The sequence below is a fragment of the Cetorhinus maximus genome, chromosome 21 (genome assembly GCF_964194155.1).
Source record: "Cetorhinus maximus chromosome 21, sCetMax3.hap1.1, whole genome shotgun sequence".
Lineage (NCBI taxonomy): Eukaryota > Metazoa > Chordata > Chondrichthyes > Lamniformes > Cetorhinidae > Cetorhinus > Cetorhinus maximus.
Genome location: NC_135899.1, coordinates 26645551 through 26662972, shown reverse-complemented (window position 1 = coordinate 26662972; position 17422 = coordinate 26645551). Strand labels below are relative to the sequence as shown.

At 47.9% G+C, this 17422-nt stretch overlaps 1 pseudogene across 1 annotated transcript in view; it reads left to right on the top strand.

The window, feature by feature from the left end:
• The first annotated feature begins 1728 nt into the window (after window positions 1-1728).
• The window catches only part of LOC144695377 (netrin-G1-like), a 38757-nt pseudogene continuing 23063 nt past the window's right edge, over window positions 1729-17422 (top strand). Inside the window, exons 1-3 of the transcript XR_013579945.1 lie at window positions 1729-1971; window positions 14145-14788; window positions 17198-17374. The product of XR_013579945.1 is annotated as a netrin-G1-like (transcript). The remainder of the gene's footprint in view (window positions 1972-14144; window positions 14789-17197; window positions 17375-17422) is intronic.

The following is a 17422-nucleotide window of genomic DNA, read 5'->3' as shown; positions in this document are numbered from 1 at the left end:
GGGGTTTGATTGGTGATGGTGTGTTTTGGGGGGGTGTTGATTGGAGATTTTGGGTGTGTGTTGGGGGCGTTAACTAGAGCTGCTGAGCATGTGTTGTGTGGTTTGAACAATGACGTTGGGCTCAGAAAGTGACTGTGGATTTTGACGTTCAAGTTGAGGGGAAGCAGCTTTAGGTGGGAGGTAGTGAGATATTCAGAGACTATTTCTGCTCTCAGTGTAGCTGCTTATAAAAGCCCGTAGTATTTATTCTCAATGATGGGATGTTAATATCCCAGGTACTAGTCTGTATATGAGTCACAGCTCAGAGTAACACCTTGTATTGTAAAAGAGGCTGTGGGAGGGGTCACAAAAGCTGGAGATTGTCAGCTTTTAAAGTGAAATCAGACTGAGAAAAATTTTGCTTTTCCCGTGGGAGCTGCTGCTGTGATTGAGGGGAGAGGAGCAAGAGGAATAGTTTTTTGATTTTACAATTTCTCCTGACCTCTCCTAAAGGAGCTGATTCAATCCCAGTCCAGGGACTCGACCCCAGAACTTGGGCTGACATTCCCAGTGCAGTACTGAGGGTCAGTACTGAGGGAGTGACGCACTGTCAAAGTGTCAGTCTTGAGGGAGTGCCGGACTGTCAGAGAGTCAGTACTGAGGGAGTGCCACATTGTGACAGGGTCAGCACTGAGGGAGTGCCGCATTGTCAGAGGGTCAGTACTGAGGAAGTGCCACACTGACAGAGGGTCAGTGCTGAGTGAGTACCGCACTATCAAAGGGTCAGTACTAAGGGAGTGCTGCACTGTCAGGGGGTCAATACTGAGGTACTGAGGGAGTGCTGCAATGTCAGATGGACAGTACTGAGGGAGTGCTGTACTGACAGAGTGTCAGCACTGAGGGAGTGCTGCACTGTCAGAGGAACAGGACTGAGGGAGTGCTGCACTGTCAGAGGGTCAGTACTGAGGGAGTGCTGCACTGTCGAATTTGCCATCTTTTATTTTAGACCAAGGATCCTTCTGCCCTCTCAATTTGATTTAAAAGTTCAAACAGCCATTATTTCTAAGAGTAACAGGGGAATTCTTACAAATGTCCTGGCCAATATTTATCCCTCAATCAACATCACCAGATAAACAGGTTCGTTGGCCATTTGACTTATGTGGGATCTTACCTTGTGCCATTTACATGCCACCTATTGGCTGCTGTGATTCACAATTGGTCACTATTTCTGTACTATTGCAGATAATGGAAAGCGGAGACTGAAGGTGGGGGTCGACAGCAGCACTTGTTCTGAAATCCATTGTTTTGATTTCTCTCTGAACACGGAGCTGATTCCAGAAGGAAGAGATGATCGATGGGAAACAGACTCTGGTCAGGAGACAGTCTTCACATTGGCTCCAAGCACTGACTGATCAGCCAATCAGAACACTTGTCTAACACAGTGAACAGCTGGGAAAAACAGCTGGATCCAAACACCCAGAATATCAGCACCAACACTGGGAAAACAGCTGGAATCCAAACACCCGGAATATCAGCACCAACACTTGGAAAACAGGTGAAATTCTAACACCCGGAATATCAGCACCAACACTGAGAAAACAGGTGGAATCCAAACACCCAGAACATTTGCGCAATTTGGGATCCCCCCTCTCTGAGTGAGTGTCTAGTCAGAGTGGAGACCCCCCCCCACCGAATCATCCCCTAGACAGACTGAGAGCCTCCCTCTCCCAGTGGGGTCCAGTAGAAGCAATGTGTCTGTCCAGTTTGTTGCCCATCCAGGCCCTTTGTGCGACCCTGTCTCTCGCCGCACAGCACTTCCCATCCTGGGGTCACTACGACCTGTGTAAGACTCGGCTTTACTGGGACCAGGGGATGAGTTGGGACTACATGGCCTGCCAGCCTGAGGCCTCCCTGCTCACCAGGTTCCTGAAGATCAGGTTGGATCCCCCCGACAGTACGTGTGGAGAGAGACCTGAGATGTACTGCACGCTGGTGAGTAAAAACCTTTCAGAGCCAGTGGGTCACACTGTGAATGGACGCTCACTGAATGGCCTTTAGCAAAGTGAATTCTGTCCAAACTCCCACAATGGGTTTATTGACAGGGGCATTGAGTACAAAAACAAGGATGATATGGGAAACCTTTATAAACCACTGGTTAAACCCCAGCTGGAGGATTGTGTTCAATTCTGGACATTACATCTTAGGAAGGATGCCAGGGCCTTGGAGAGGGTGCAGGGGAGATTTACTTGAATGGTAGCAGGAGTGAGGAGCTTCACGTGGAGGGACTGGAGGCGCTGGGGCATCTCCTGTGGGGGATGTGTCCAAGTGTGTTTCTGACCCTGTCCAATATCTCCAGTGGGGAATATGTCCAATTGTGTTTCTGACCCTGTCCAATATCTCCAGTGGGAAATATGTCCAGTTGAGTTTCTGATGTGCCAGGTTATGGGGTGAGGGTAGGGGAATGACACTTGGTGTTGCTCATTTGGAGAGCTGGTGTGGACACGATGGGCCAAATGGCCTCCTTCTGTGCTGTAACAATCCTGTGATTCTGATCCTGTCCAATGCGTCCTATGGGGAATCTGTCCAGTTATGTTTCCAGCCACTGACGTTTATAATCTTCAGTTTCTCCGGGCGTCCTGGGAGACCTTTCAGTTTCCGGAGTTCTGATTTTCACCCAGCGGTCTCCAGACAGGATTCCGATGAACGATGTTGTAACCTCACCATGTCTGACAATCTGATCTGATCGGGTCTCAGTCCGATATAAACTCTCCGGCAATTAAGTCACTGGGATGTAAATTCGGGCCTGTTTCTAAATATTAATTATCCCCTTGTTAAGTTAATCACCTCCTCAGGAAAACTGGTCCCTACATTATTGTTCAAGGGAAAACTCCTGATTTAATAATCAGCCGTATGTTTCAGCAATAATTGGAAATGTATAATTTATTACAGAAGATGTGGGTTATCAGAGGGATTTATTCTCCAGGTCATTATTAATCGGTTATAAAAATGATTGGAGTCTTCGAGGTAAATCCTACAGCTGTACCATACCGCACAGTGGGAGTTTTGTCTGGAACACTGACCGGGCCCAGTGAGACCAGGCTCAGTGTCACTGCCGCCATTTCACCGCCTAAGGACGTCCCAAAGCGCTTCACAGCCAACAAGCATCTCTTTGAAGGGTAGTCACTGTTGTCATGTAGGAAACACAGCAGTCAATCTATGAACAGCAAGATCCCAGGGAAAGCAATATATCAATGACCAGATCACCTGTTTCTAGTTGAGGGATAAATATTGGCTTCCTGTCCACCATGTTGGGGCTTACTAGGTCGGTTAGTGCCCGACAAACATGCCCGAATTTGGAGGCCCTTTTCTCTAATTTATATTTTTGATTCTGTAGCTGTATTTTTTTTTACACATGTCTTCGTTCCTTCTTTCCCAATCTGTTCCATCTCCTGGATTTCTGTTCTTTGATTCTGTATTCGGTGTGAGTGGGTGAGTGAGACGGAATGACTCGAGGGTGAGAATGTATTCAGCCTGTGGATGTGACGTTGGTGCAAAGATATTAATTCCTGCACAGATGCTGTAGTGAAATAACACCCCGGGGTATGGTGGTGTCGGGGTTATATTACTGAAGCAGTAACCCAGAGAGTGGGAGCTCAATCCCACCAAGGGGTTTGAGGCTGGACTGAGGGAGATACTGGGAGGTCTGCTGTTGGACCGGTCGCACTGTCCATTTTCCTCTTACAACCTGACCTGAACAGACAGCACTTTTCAGCAGAAACCCTGACTCTTCCCTCAACAGCACTGGCAGGAGTTCAAGATCAAAGTTATCTGCCCATCGCCATGTCTGTACTTCTCCTCCCATTTCAACACATGCCAGCACACGCACACACACAGAGTAGGGAAATGAGACAAACAGCCAGCCACTCACACTGTTTAACAAAGGAGATCAGAGGAAAGAGTGATTCAGTCTCCCAGCTCTTCACAAAAACAGCAAAACCTCAATCAGATTAATTCATCAATTGAATGTTCGAGTCAAAATGAAATGGGATGAATTTAATCTACTTTACATTTCAATGGATTTTGTTTAAACTGTAAATGAGATGAAATGTAAATGTACATTAGATATCAGTGATGGTAGCATGGTGGTTATGTTATGGGACCTAGTGATCCAGAGACCTATTGATTTGAAGAACAAAAGTTCGAATCCAACCATGGCAGCTGGGAAATTTAAATTCAGTTTATGTAAATCATGAAAAAGAGCTCCTCTCTGTAACTGAACCATGAAACTACTGGATTGTCACTAAAATAAAAACATCTGGTTCACTAGCCTTCCTTTAGGGAAGGAAATCTGCTGTCCTTACCTGCTCTGACCTACATGTGACTCCTGGAGGTTGGACCGAGGGGGATTGGGGCGTCGCTGGAGAGGCGGGCATGGGGAAGGGTCATTAAGGAGGTGGGGGAGTGCGGGGGGGGGGGTGGTTAGAAGGGTGAAAACCCGATGTTAAAAGGGGCCTGCTCCCGCCCGAGCCCTGAACCCGGTTTATTTTTGGGCTTCCCACATACCCGGGAACTCCTGCCAGCCTGAAAATTGAGGCTGGGTGGGAAACGGCCCTTAAAGTGGGCAATAGTTGGCCAGTCAAGGGCCTCAATTGGGGCAAGGGCTGGCCTCCACCTCACCCATCCCAGTGTGAAATTGAGGCGGGAGCCCAGCGGGGAGCCCATCTGAGGAATCTGATGCTCATCCCCCTCCCCTCCCCTGCCCCCCTCCCCCACCCCCTCTCCCCCACCCCCCCCCTCCCTTCTCCCACGCACTCTCCCCTCCCCCACACCCCCTCCCCTCCCCTCCACCTACAAACCCACCGGTGGGGGGAGTGTAAAATCCTGCCCAGTGTTTCATTCATTGTCTCTTTCCTGAAGTCAGGAATCACATTTACTATTTTCCAATCCTCTGGGATGTGGCCCGAGTCTGGGGAACCATTGAACCCACTGGGAATTGTTTGAGCCTTGTCTCAGTGAATTCACTCCGTGTTGCGAGGCTCGCTCAGGCTGTCGAGTTGAAGGGAGGATTGTTATTATTTCCTCAGAAACACAGTCCATGACTTGCTCGGTTAAAAGCTTGACAGCCAATTATTTCTGAATCCCAGCAGCAATTATAAAAATCCAAGTGCGTTGTGACAGCTGGCGAATGTTAATGTCATGTTCCTGGGTCTCGTCTTTAAAATGAAGGCTTCCATTTCTACAGAACCTTTCACATCCTCACAAGGCTCCTTTGACAGCACCTTCCAAACCCACGACCACTACCATCTAGAAGGGCAAGGGCAGCAGACACATGGGAATGCCACCACCTGGAAGCTCCCCTCCAAGTCATTTGCCATCCTGACTTGGAAATATATCGCCGTTCCTTCACTGTCGCTGTGTCAAAATCCTGGAACTCTCTCCCTAACAGCACTGTGGGTGTATCTACACCACATGGACTGCAGTGGCTCAAGGAGGCAGCTCACCACCAACCTTCTCAAGGGCAATTAGGGATTGAAACATAGAAACTAGGAACAGGAGTAGGCCATTCGGCCCTTCGAGCCTGCTCCGCCATTCATTGTGATCATGGCTGATCATCCAACTTAATAGCCTACTCCCGCTTTCTCCCCATATCCTTTGATCCCTTTCGTCCCAAGAGCTATATCTAACTCCTTCTTGAAAACATACAATGTTTTGGCCTCAACTACTTTCTGTGGTAGCAAATTCCACAGGCTCACCACTCTCTGGGTGAAGAAATTTCTCCTCATCTCAGTCCTAAATGGTCTACCCCATATCCTCAGACTGTGACCCGTGGTTCGGGATTCCCCCACCATCGGGAACATCCTTGCTGCATCTACCCTGTCTAGTGCTAGGCAATAAATGCTGGCGTAGCCCATATCCCGTAAATGAATAAAAAAAATGTCCCCGACGACTTCAGAGCTGATGAAATACTTTTCAAATTCAGTCACTGTTTGGAATGGGGGAAACACAGCAGCCAATTTAGACACAGCAAACGGATAAGATAATAACCAGATACTCTCAAGGTTGTTAATATCAGTACCCGTTCCTTTGCCAGCTGTTCATATAGTCTCACAGCACAGAAGGAAGCCACTCTTCTTGTGCCTCTGCAGGCTCTTTGAAAGAGTTTTGCAATTAGTCCCACTTCCCTACCCATTCTCCTTAGCCCAGCAATTTATTTTCCTTTTCAACTTTATCATTTGCCGGTATTAAGCATGTTTATTTTCAGCAGGTTTGGATACCTCTTCAAAGAGCAAGCACAGCTAGGATGGCCTCCTTCTATGCTGTATAATTCTATATATTTCCCTGGTTTAAGGGAGTTTATTTTAAGCAGGTTTGAACTACAGACAGGATTTCAGGCTCAACAAGCCCAACATTCGTTCTGTAACACCGCAGTCTGTTCTCTTGTTTCTGAGACTCAAGCTTTCATACTCAGATGGAAAATGGAGGGTCTGAGCAAGAGTGGATTGAACCTGATATTGTGGACTTTATCCCCATTAATCCTCACCCTGACCAGTATCTCACTGCCCACTGTCCCCAGTAAACCCGGCTGTGCATTAAGCTTTACTAATCTCTATATACCTGGAGCAGAGCTCCCCCACTGCACTGCTCTCTCTGGGGATGTTCTGCTCACTTCAGCGGTTGAGACAGATGAATATTTGAAGAATTATTTATTGTTGTTGTGGCAATGACTGACTGACCTCTGACCCTGTCATCAGGGAATGAATGTTTCTATCGACCGGTTTGAATGATGAGGACTCTTGGTTCTGTCTCCTGTTATTCGCTATTTCGTGTCCTCTGTAATAATCAGATGCAAAATTTAATTATAGACACAGATAGAGACAGACAAGTGTCAGGCAACAATCACCTCCAACAAGGGAGAATCTAACCATTGCCCTTTGACATTCAATGGCATTACCATCACTGAATCTCCCACTATCAACATCCTGGGGGTTACCATTAACCAGAAACTGAACTGGACTAGCCATATAAATACTGTGGCTGCAAGAGCAGGTCAGAGGCTAGGACTCCCCAAACCCCATCCACCATCTACAAGGCACAAGTCAGGAGTGTGATGAAATATTCTCCACTTGCCTGGATGAGTGTAGCTCCAGCAACACTCAAGAAGCTGGACATCATCCAGGACAAAGCAGCCTGCTTGATTGGCACCACATCCACAAACATTCACTTCCTCCACTATCGATGCACAGTAGCAGCAGTGTGTACCAGCTACAAGATGCACTGCAGGAACTCACCAAGGCTCCTTAGACAGCAACTTCCAAACCCACGACCACTACCACCTAGAAGGACAAGGGCAGCAGATAGATGGGAACACCACCACCTGGAAGTTCCCCTCCGAGTCACTCACCATCCTGACTTGGAAATATATCGCCGTTCCTTCACTGTCGCTGGGTTAAAATCCTGGAACTCCCTCCCTAACAGCACTGTGACTGTATCTGCACCACATGGACTGCAGCGGTTCAAGAAGGCAGCTCACCACCACCTTCTCAAGGGCAACTAGGGATGGGCAATAAATGCTAGCCCAGCCAATGAAGCCCACATCCCGTGAATGAATTAAAAAAAAGTCCCTCTCCAGAGACTCAGCCCAGGCAGACAGTCCCAGTTGTTACGACCACTCCCCCGGGCGAGGTCCCCCAATTTGTTATGATCCCAGGTGAGATACCCCAATTTGTTAACTTTCCGAATGGGACCCCAATTTTATTTTGCTCCTGGTTGAACAGGGATGAACTGGCTCCCCTTCTTTGTTCAACCCCGTCGGTTGGTCACAACAGGATTAATTAAAAATGGATCCCTTCCCTCGTGGATATCTTTTCCCAGTCCAAAGGTACTTATGTTTTAGAAGGAGCCAATTTAACCCGGCTTTCTTGAGTCAAAGGAAGAGTAAGTTTATTAGTTACTAAAACCCAAGAAAAAGTAATTAAAACTCAACACACATACACACACAGATTAGAAATGAGAAGTTGAGTCGAAAAGTAAAAGTTAAAAATAAATATGAATCAGTCTTTGGCTTGCCGGTGAGAAATAGATGACAAAATGTTGCGTCTGTTTAAGTTAGGTGATTCCGGTAGAGCTGACTTTGGCAGTTGAGCAGTTGGTTTGGAGACACTTCGTTCTGCAGTTTAGCTGAAGGAGCTGCCCTGTTGCCTTTTTGACTGTGGCTTTGCCTGACTGGCCTCCAGCCAGAGAGAAAGGAGAAAGAAACTTTTACCTCCAAGTTGCAGGGATGCCTAGTTGCTGCTCTGCTGCTGTGACTTTCACAGCACACACTTCACACCAGAATTAGAGCACTAGAGCACACAGATGAGGTTTGGAGCTGGCTTTGTAACCCCTTTTCTTGTGTATTCCTGGAAGGGAAAAACAAACAACATGTCTTTTGCCCAGAATCTGCTTTCTTTCACCTCAGATCATGTCCTCATTCTGAGACATAACTCAACAGGAGATGGTTTCTGTTGAGATGGTAATCAGCCTCCATTGTCTCCGCAATTACAGGAGATTAAAGCTCAGTCTTCTGCATTTCATCTCTGCCCTTTCAAGTGTCTCTGTCTGAAGGAGGCCTTGATACCTTTCGGGGTGGGGGCATTCTGGGGTCTCTCTGGACTAGTCAGTCAAGTATAATCTACATAGGAATTTTCCAGAAAGTGGTTACTTTACAGTCTCAGCCAGATTTTGCTTGCATATCCTTTTTTAAAAAGCACATGTCTTCCTCAAAAAAGCCCGTAATTAATTCAGGCTGTGATCCGCTGTCACGACACAGTGCAGTATTGAGTTCTCCCCAGTGTGCTGGACCAATATTGATCCTTAAATAAACATTACTAAAAACAGTTTATCTGGTCATAATCACATTGCTCTTTGTGGGATCTTGCTGTGCACAAACTGCCTGCTGCATTTCTTACATGACCGCTGTAAATGAACTTCAAAAATACTTCATTGTCAGGGAAATGCTTTGGGTCGTGCTGAGATTGTAAACTGTACTGTATCTCTCCATCTCGGCCCCTGTCTCTCCCTCTCTCTCTTAACTTCCACCTCTCTACCTCACCAGAAACACTCTTTGTCTTTTATTGATGAAAAATAGGTCTTGCTGTGAGCACCTGTTTTACTTCCCCACCCCCTCTCCCCCGGTGATCTGCTCAATGATGGAGCAGAAAAGAGACTGGGATTAAACTGGTTGTTCCAATTTGGCTTCACGGACAGTCTGTGGGTTACCTGAGCACCTGCTCACAGCCCTGTGTCTCAGTGAGGGGCCGGGCCACTGGGGCAGATTCGTTTGGGGAGAAGATTCTTTATTGGAGGCCTTTCATTAGAAGGAGGTCACCCTCTGGGGGAGGAGAATTTCAAAACGGGTGCTCAGTGTTTAATGAAAGGATGAACGTGATCTTTAAGGATCGATCTACACAGGGTCCTGTTAATAATGTGGGATATACACTACTGGTGGTTGGAGATTTACAGAAGTTCCTCATTCTTTCTGCAGTCTGCTTTCTGTTCTCTGAAACCTCCCTCTGGTCTTCTCATTTCTGAAATGTTTAGACCCAAGCACCAGGTGCAGAGTTCTGGGTTTCATGAACTTGAACAGACATTCATTTCTGTCAATTCCCATTGTTCCTAATTAAATCCCAACACTTATAATCCCATCGAGCTCCCTCTCAAGGTGTTGACATAAAACAGCAGTTCCTTCATTTAATTCATTCTCAGGGTGTGGGGCTCATTAACATTTATTCCCCATCCCTGGTTACCCTGAGAAGGTGTGCTGGGACGCCTCCTTCTTCTGCCACTGGCAGCTTTGATATGACTGAGTGTCTCCCTCGGTCACTTCAGGGAGTAATTGAGAGTCAACCATGTTGGCGTGGGACTGGAGTCACGTAGACTCCCACACCAGGGAAGGACAGTAAATCTGGAAGCTCAGGGTCTAATGAAAGGTGATTGTGATCTGTTAGAACTGATCTGCATTGGGTCCTGTCAATAATGCATGATTATACCACATGCCCAGTACTGCAAGTCAGGCCAGAGAGAAGGTCAGACTGAAGGATCTGCCTGGGAAACCAAAGACTGTCAAAAACGGGTTTCCTTTCCTAAAGGATATTAGCGAACCAGTTGGGACTCCACAGCAATCTGACTTTTACTGACCCCTGGATCTTTAAAACTGAAATCAAACTCTAAAACTGGCCAAGGTGGGATTTGAACTCACATTCTCCGGATTATTAATCGAGTAACAATCCCTACACTGCACTCCCGACTCTGCTGCAGCCGACTGGCTGATGCTGACTTGAACCTAGCACAATGGAGCTGTGACAGGGTGAGGCTCTTTTCTCTAGAAAAGAGGAGGCTGAGGCAGAGTGGGGGTTGGGGGCCAGGGGTCGGGGGTCAGGGCGCCCTGATCGAGTGACTTAAACTCATGAAGGGGTTTGATAAGGGAGATGTAGAGGAGATGTTTCCATTTGCGGGGGAGATCTGAACTAGGATCATATGAGGTAGCCACGAATAAATCCAATAGGGAATTAGGGAAAAATGTTTCCCTTGAGAATGGTGAGAATGTGGAACTCACTACCACAGGAAGTGGTAGAGGTGAACAATATAGGTAGGTTTAAGAGGAAGCTAGATAAACACACAAGGGAGGAGGGATCAGTCCGATTGGCTGATAGGGTGAGATGAAGGGGGTGAGAGGAGGCTCATGTGAAGCATAAACCCTAGCATGGACCAGTTGGGCCGAATGGCCTGTTTTGTTCTGTGAACTCATTGTAATTTCTCTGTAGATTGCAGAACTACCAAGTGTCTTGTGACAAAGTTGTTCCTTTCACAACAACTGATGAGTGTGAGTGAAAACCTAAACTTCATGCAGGGTTAAAAAGAAAAAAGTTACATTTTTATAGCCACCTCAGGACGTGACTAACAATTAAGCTTGTCCCACATTTCCCACGCCCTGGCCTTCCCCTCAACCCACTTCAAATTCTCCTCATTAAAACTTCCCTCCTTGACCAAGCTTCTGATCACCTGCTTTAATATCTCCTTTGGTGTCTCAGTGTCAATCATTGTCTGATTCACGCTCCTGTGAAGCACCTTGGGGCATTTTCCTATGTTAAAGGCGCTACATAAATTCACACGAACAAAGGGCCTGATCACTTGCTGCTGGGAAGTGACAGGAATCTGTGGGATTGAACTTAATGGAGCCACTAACCTCTCTCTTTATTAATCCACAATGAACATCATTAAACAGGGACTGAACCGTGCTGATAGCGAGTGGTTTGATTAGTGAGACCGACAGGATATTAGGCACATGACACATTGTAAATCCAAGATAACAGCAACTAAGGCTCTGAAATAAAAGTCAAGTGGTGAGCGGGTTTGTCAAAGTAACACTGATAGATAAGATGCTGCGATTACGCTCCAGTGTGGCAGGAAGAGTTTCTGGAATATATGATCCTGGTATTGAAATCTCTTCCCTTCCCGTGTTGATACAGCCACACACAGCAGGACCGTGTTGTGTCTCTCTTTGCCTGGGCTGGATGGTGAGGTTCAATGACTGTTTCAACAACTGTATTTATACAGCACCTTTAACATAGTGAAACATCCCAAAGTGCTGCACTGGAGAGTAAATCAAACCAAAAATTGATACCAAGCCAAGGAGATATTCGCACATTTTCATCAAAATCCCTGTCAAATATGCAGGTTTTTTTTGAGTTTCTGAAAGAAAAAGAGGGAGGTCTTGAGTGATAAAGGTTTATAGAGGGAATTCGGAACTTAGGGTGGGATTTTCCTGCTTCACCCACCTCCAGTATCGTCTGGTCCCACCGAAAGCCAATGGACTTTTGGCTGTCCTGCCACATCCCCCATGGCAGCCCAGCCACGGCAGAACCAGAAAATCCTGGCCTTAGGCTCCAGGCAGCTGAAGGCACAGCCACCACTGGTGGATAAAAATTGGGGATGATCAAGAGGCCAGGGTTGGATGAGCGCAGAGATCTGACCGTGTTGTGGGGCTGGAGGAGACAGAGAGATAGGGAGAGCTGAGGCCGTGGAGATATTTGAAACCAAGGCTGAGAATTTTTAAATTGAGGCGATGCTGGACTTGGAGTGAGTGTAGGTCAGTGAGCACACGGGGGGTAATGGGACAATGGAACTTGGTGTGAGTTAGGGTTAGGGGCAGCGGAGTTTAGGATGAGCTGAAGTTTACGGAGGGTGAAAGATGGGAGACCGGCCAGGAGAGCGTTGGAATAGCCGCGTCTGGAGGTGACACCGGTACAGATCAGCTCAGGGGAACAGGGAACAGGAAATCTTGTCGGGAAACGTGCCCTGGTTAGGGATTGAGAATAAGAAAGAGCTCGAGGGAATGGTGGAGTGAGACGTTCTCTCCGTCTCTTGCATTAACTCTCGCTGTGGTTTCGCGCTGAACTCCCCCCAGGGATGCGGCTCTCGAGATTCCTGTTTAAACAGCATCATTTCATCAAAGTTTCAGTTGTAGCGCTGGGTCACGGGGCTGCTGTTGATGTACCGAGAACGCAGCGATTCAGGAGCACTTAACCTCTGTCCTGTTCAATTAGTCATTCATAATTTACACAGCTTTAGGATTCTGTTACTAATATTCACTGGATTCGCTTAACATAGAGAATTAAAAATAATCACTGCCAACATGCAGCTTCAGTTAATGACTTCAGTCGATGCTGTGACAATTGTAGATTCATTAATCTCAATTCTCTCATTACCACTCTCCATCTTTAACACACACATTAGTTTGATAGATTGTTGCAAACAGCCACTTTATACAGATTCTGCTCTATCATGGTGACTGAGCTGTGTAATCATTTGGAAATGGAGGTCGGGCTGATTCAGTGTTGCTGATGTCAGGTAGAGCAGCAGTGTGGCAGATCATCAGGATTCACCGCAGCAACTCGCCAAGGCTCCTTTAACAGCACCTCCCACACCAATTCCCTCCATAACCTAGAAAGACAAGGGCAGCAGGTACATAGGAACACCATCTCCTCCAAGTTCCCCTCTGAATCACACACCACCCTGACTTAGAATCATCAAAAAAAGAGGCAGCAAAGGAGGAGGCCATTCAGCCCATCATGCCTGTGCTGGCTCATTAAAAAATCAATCCAATTAATCCCCTGCTATTTCCGTAGATTTGCAAACTTCCCGGGGAACAGCAGTTGTTTCCAAATCTTGTGCAGTTCTATAACTCATGTCTGTAAATATTTCAGCGATGTGAAGCTATTTTTAGTTAGACAGTGAAGATCATTCTCCAACATGACAGTGATATAATTCCTCAGCTGTCTAACTGCCCAGTACAGAGTGCAGTGTGATGAGGCACCGACATATTTATGAAGACATCTCCCTGAGATAATTAGAGTGCGTGAATATTCCGACAGTCCAACATAGTATAGATGCAGCTTTACTTTTTATCTAACCTGTGCTGTACCTGTCCTGGGAGTATTTGATAGGACAGTGTGGGGGGAGCTTTACTCTGTATCTAACCCCATGCTGTACCTGCCCTGGGAGTGTTTGATGGGGACAGTTTAGAGGGAGCTTTACTCTGTATCTAACCCCGTGCTGTACCTGTCCTGGGAGTGTTTGATGGGGACAGTGTAGAGGGAGCTTTACTCTGTATCTAACCCCGTGCTGTACTTGTCCTGGGAGTGTTTGATGGGGACAGTGTAGAGGGAGCTTTACTCTGATTCTAACCTTGTGCTGTACCTGTCCTCGGAGTGTTTGATGGGGACAGTGTAGAGGGAGCTTTACTCTGATTCTAACCCTGTGCTGTACCTGCCCTGAGAGTGTTTGATGGGACAGTGTAGAGGGAGCTTTACTCTGTATCTAACCCTGTGCTGTAACTGCCCTGGGAGTGTTTGATGGGGACAGTGTAGAGGGAGCTTTGCTCTGTATCTAACCCCGTGCTGTACTTGTCCTGGGAGTGTTTGATGGGGACAGTGTAGAGTGAGCTTTACTCTGATTCTAACCCTGTGCTGTACCTGTCCTGGGAGTGTTTGATGGGGACAATGTAGAGGGAGTTTTACTCTGTATCTAACCCCGTGCTGTACCTGTCCTGGGAGTGTTTGATGAGGACAGTGTAGAGGGAGCTTTAGTCTGTATCTAACCCGTCTTAATCCTGTCTCTATTTCTAGGAGAATCCGTACATGTGCAATAATGAGTGTGATGCTCGCACACCCGAGCTCGCACACCCGCCTGAGCTGATGCTGGATGATGAGGGGCGAATTCCCAACACGTTTTGGCAAAGCGTCTCCTGGAAGAGTTTCCCCGAGCCCCTCCTGGTCAACATCACTCTGTCCTGGGGCAAGAGCATCGAGCTGACTGAGGACATCGTCATCACCTTCGAGTCAGGCCGGCCGGAACAGATGGTCCTGGAGAAATCTCTGGACCATGGCCAGACGTGGCAGCCCTACCAGTTCTACGCAGCCGACTGCCTCAACTCCTTTGGGATGGAAGCGAGAAAGGCCGGGGATCTGAGGCCGGCCTCTGTGCTGGACATCATCTGCACGGAGGAGTACTCCAGGGGATACGTGTGGAAGGTGGACAAGATGGTCCGCTTTGAGATCCAGGAGCGTTTATCCCTGTTCGGGGGGCCCCGTCTCGGTGACATGGCCTCGCTCTACGGCCAGCTTGACACCACCAAGGAACTGAGGGACTTCTTCACCCTGACCAACCTGCGGCTCAGGCTGCTCCGGCCGGCCACCGGGCCCACCAGTGTTGACCCACTCAACCTCTCCAAGTACTTCTACGCCATCTCCAACCTGGACATCCGCGGCCGGTGAGAGCTCCCCAACCCTTCTGGGCAGAGTCACTGAGGCCACACCTCACACCCAGGGAGCATCGGGTCAGGCTCAACATCTGGGCAGCACCATCAAGGGGAACATCTGGTGGGGGGGCACCAATATTGTTAACCGGTGGGGACACTGGATCAGGCTCAATATCTGGGGAACACGATTGGGTGAAACATTTGGAGGGCGCCATCAGAAACATCTGGAGAGCATGATCGGAGGAACATCCAGAGTCTGCGCTAACATGTGGAGTCACTCTTTCAGCGTTAACATCTGGAGTCAATCTGTCAGGTCTAACACCTGGAGCTACTCTCTCGGGTCTAACACTTGGAGTCAGTCTCTCGGTTCTAACACCTGGAGCCACTCTCTCGGGTCTAACTCCTGGAGTCATTCTCTCGGGTCTAACACCTGGAATCACACTCTCAGGTTTAACATCTGGAGTCACTCTGTCACGTCTAATACCTGGAGTCACTCTCTCATGTTTAACATCTGGAGTCACTCATTCTAAGGGAGAATCTCAGAGGGTGAGAGCTCCTCACTGTTTCTGCTCAGACTCTAATCTGAGTGCTCGGTAACTGGTGAGGGTTTTACTGAGATAGATCAGGATCCCACACCCTCAGCACCATCGGCTGCCCCTGTGTCGGCTGTGAATCCTTCCCTGAAGGCTGTGTGACAGTGTGCATGGACCAGCTCTCTGACAGCTCCCCCTGCCCCTGGTGATGAGCTTGTGAATGAGCTTTCAGAGCCCTGCTGTCTGGCTGACCCTGAGGGAGCGATTTCCTGCTCCGTATTCAGCCAAACCAGCCACACGGAGCGAGCAGAATCTGTCCCTGTCGACACTGCCCACCTCCAGTCTCATCAGGATTCAGAGAATCAGGCAGAACAGAAAGAGGCCGTTCAGCCCATCGTCCCTGTGCTGCCTCTTTGAAAGAGCTATCCAATTAGTCCCACTCCCTTACTGTTTCCCCATTGCCCTCTATCCTTTCCCAATTATTATTGAATCTGCTTCCACTGCCCTTACAGGCAGTGAGCTCCAGATCACAACACACTGTATATAAAAATAAATCTCTTCATCTCCACCTCTGATTCTTTTACCAATTTCCTTCAATTTGTGTCCTCCTGTTACTGACCCTCCTGTCACTGCGAAACAGTTTTTCCTTATTTAATGTAACAAAACCACCCCATGATTTTCTGAATTATTCTGACTGAACGCTTCCTTCGTGTTCGATCTCTGTTCAGTCTGGATCAGTGAGTTCCCCTTCGCTCGTCGCACAATCTCTGGGACTCGGAACCATTCCCTCATTATTCTACACTCAGGCCTCTGGGAGACTCACTGGTGCTTATAGCCCAGGAGAATCTGCAGACACTAATTAGAGAACAGGAGCAGGAATATGTTTACATTGCTGTTGAACTGTCTCCAAGGAGCTGTCTGGGTTTTGCCAAGTTTAGTAAACAGTTCCCAGAACTGGGAATGTGCAAAATGTGCACCGTACAATCTGCAGATTTTGAAGCTTCTCTTTGACCGTGAGTTAAAGCGGCTCGATGCTGTTAACACAGAGTCACCGAGAGCAGCGCTCTCACACTTCACCGCAAAGAGAGCGGCCCAACAATTTGGGCTTTTCCAATTGCATTTGCTAAACAACAACTTGCATTTATATAGCGCCTTTAATGTAGGAAAAAGTCCAAAGGTGCTTCACAGGAGGGTAAATCAGGCAAAATGTGACACAGAGTCACATATAGAGATAGGAGGACAGGTGACCAAAAGCTTGGATCAAGAGGGAGGTTTAAGTCTGAAAGGAGGAGAGATTGGGAGAGAGTTGGAGAGGTTTAGGGAGGGAATTCCAGAGTTTAGGGCCCAGGCAGCTGAAGGCACCGTCACCAATGGTCACATTTCATTTAATAACGCTCCTGTTAAACACTTTGGGGTGTTTTAACCACATTAAAGGCGCTATAGGAATGCAAAGTGTGGTGAGTTTTGTTGTTGTTAAGAAGGGAACAGCCTGCATCTCCCCAGCACCCTTCACAAACTCAGGACGCCCCCCCCCCCCCCCAAAGAGCTTTACAGCCAATGAAGTGTTATTCTGGGAGGTCCTGGGGATGTGACAGGTGCTATACAAATACAAGTTCTTTCTTTGAGGGGTCTGGGTCTGAGCTGATTGTAAACCCTCCCCTCACTTGTACTTGTTGCTGCTCAGAATCTGACCGTCGATCGGCAAAAACACAACCAGAAACTGTGCTGCCTGCCTGCTTGGAAATGCAATAAGTGGGGGTAAAAGATACTGCTGATTTGCAGAGTGAAGCTGGTAAAGGGGAAGTGGACTCCCAGAGCGGAGAGTCCGGTTTCTAACAGAGCTGGTCAGGTTATTTCATACCAGCTTTGCTGTTTGTCTGTTTCCCAGGTGCAAGTGCAATCTTCACGCCAACAACTGTGTCCTGAAGAAGGGGAAGCTGAGCTGTGAGTGTGAGCACAACACGACAGGGCCGGACTGCGGGGGGTGTAAGAGAGGTTTCCAAGGTCGGCGGTGGAGAGCGGGCTCGTACCTCCCAATCCCCAAAGGGACGGCCAATGTCTGTGAGTAACGAGCATTTCTCCGGGCCCGGCGCAGTGTCGGCGGAAGATTCAC